The following is a 2,500-nucleotide window of genomic DNA, read 5'->3' on the forward strand; positions in this document are numbered from 1 at the left end:
AGTCCCGCTGTCCCAATACATGCTCTGGACGGCGGGCCGCGAGACGTGACGCTCGGTGGCAAAGAGTGCGCCGCTGAGGATATAGAGGGTCCGTCCCCCCGCACAGTGGTGACGGTGTGCGGGTAGTGTTTCCGACACCTCTTCCTGCGGTGGCAACTCTGGGGCAGAGTCGATACTCGCCCACTGGTGGAAGGTAAGCATTCTGCTTTACATCAGTACATAACTAATATTTCAGTCGTCTGACGTCCCTCCTTAGTAAATGATGCAGGACCACATACATAGATGATACATACTGTAAACTGGGGAGGACAGTGTGAACCGCACTCGACCCAGTCACCCTATCTCACAGTCCACTCTGTGTGTAACAAAGCGAAAGCACCAAAGCACTATCGTTCAACAACATCCATTTTATCCTCGCTGCCACAGGACACTATCCAAACAACGACAAGAGGAACGTCACGTCCACTAATAAGACAGAATGTCTCACATCACCCGCAAACAACGCAGCTCAAATCAGCCAGCAACACCCACAGTGGTCCACCCAGTATCAACACAGGACGCAACGCCACGCCACAACACAAAAGGTACAAGTAATAAAATACCCTTTGGCCACACCCCTTATAAAGGCATCGAACCAACCCACCACCTGACACCAGCCAAACGTACATCCTGATTTGACACATCTCTGGCAACCTAACCCACGTTGGCCCTTAACCTAACCCACGTTGGCCCTTAACCTAACCCACGTTGGCCCTTAACCTAACCCACGTTGGCCCTTAACCTAACCCACGTTGGCCCTTAACCTAACCCACGTTGGCCCTTAACCTAACCCACGTTGGCCCTTAACCTAACCCACGTTGGCCCTTAACCTAACCCACGTTGGCCCTTAACCTAACCCACGTTGGCCCTTAACCTAACCCACGTTGGCCCCTAACCTAACCCACGTTGGCCCCTAACCTAACCCACGTTGGCCCCTAACCTAACCCACGTTGGCCCCTAACCTAACCCACGTTGGCCCCTAACCTAACCCACGTTGGCCCCTAACCTAACCCACGTTGGCCCCTAACCTAACCCACGTTGGCCCCTAACCTAACCCACGTTGGCCCCTAACCTAACCCACGTTGGCCCCTAACCTAACCCACGTTGGCCCCTAACCTAACCCACGTTGGCCCCTAACCTAACCCACGTTGGCCCCTAACCTAACCCACGTTGGCCCCTAACCTAACCCACGTTGGCCCCTAACCTAACCCACGCTGCACCTTAACCTAAGTTACGCTGCACCTTAACCTAAGTTACGCTGCACCTTAACCTAAGTTACGCTGCACCTTAACCTAAGTTACGCTGCACCTTAACCTAAGTTACGCTGCACCTTAACCTAAGTTACGCTGCACCTTAACCTAAGTTACGCTGCACCTTAACCTAAGTTACGCTGCACCTTTACCTAAGTTACGCTGCACCTTAACCTAAGTTACACTGCACCTTAACCTAAGTTACACTGCACCTTAACCTAAGTTACACTGCACCTTAACCTAAGTTACACTGCACCTTAACCTAAGTTACACTGCACCTTAACCTAAGTTACACTGCACCTTAACCTAAGTTACACTGCACCTTAACCTAAGTTACACTGCACCTTAACCTAAGTTACACTGCACCTTAACCTAACTTACACTGCACCTTAACCTAACTTACACTGCACCTTAACCTAACTTACACTGCACCTTAACCTAACTTACACTGCACCTTAACCTAACTTACACTGCACCTTAACCTAACTTACACTGCACCTTAACCTAACTTACACTGCACCTTAACCTAACTTACACTGCACCTTAACCTAACTTACACTGCACCTTAACCTAACTTACACTGCACCTTAACTGTCACATGTAACGTCACAGGAATGTAGCTTTGCCTAACAGCAACCCTCTGAACATAGTTCACTGCTTGGATCCTCTGGTGTCATGTGTATTTCTTGATGCCATGGTGCGTACCCTCACATAAAGGTCTTTCGAGTGTTGCGTACTTTCTACACAGTCCCGCTAACCACTGGAAGGGTGTACCGCTACAGAACGAATATCGCCCTCCCCTCCTGCCCTTCCAAGCTGGTCGGTCAGGCGTTTGTTTGTGAAATGAGCCTTGCAGCTGTTCAGTTGCATTCGGTTGTCGATGCAGTCAGTGTACGTTGTGGTACGGCCTGTGTGGACTGTCCGCTGATGTACGCGTAACCCACACTGATCATCCGTCGTTACGTACTGAGTGACATAATGTGGCACATGCTTGACCGTACACCGGCTGCGCCCTACAATGGCGAATCATAAGGGCCATATGTTGTGCACGATGCTACTTGTCTCGTCTCCCCATTACAGCGAGATTGCACTGTTGTACGCCGTACAGACATGTGGTAAGTAGGTACGGACGAAAGTATTGCATGTTGGCCCCCCCCCCCCCCCCTCCTCCCTCTGCCGGGAATCAGCGTGAGCCGTCTGTTGATGTAGCG

The sequence above is a fragment of the Schistocerca gregaria genome, unplaced genomic scaffold, assembly GCF_023897955.1.
Source record: "Schistocerca gregaria isolate iqSchGreg1 unplaced genomic scaffold, iqSchGreg1.2 ptg001010l, whole genome shotgun sequence".
NCBI classification, from domain to species: domain Eukaryota; kingdom Metazoa; phylum Arthropoda; class Insecta; order Orthoptera; family Acrididae; genus Schistocerca; species Schistocerca gregaria.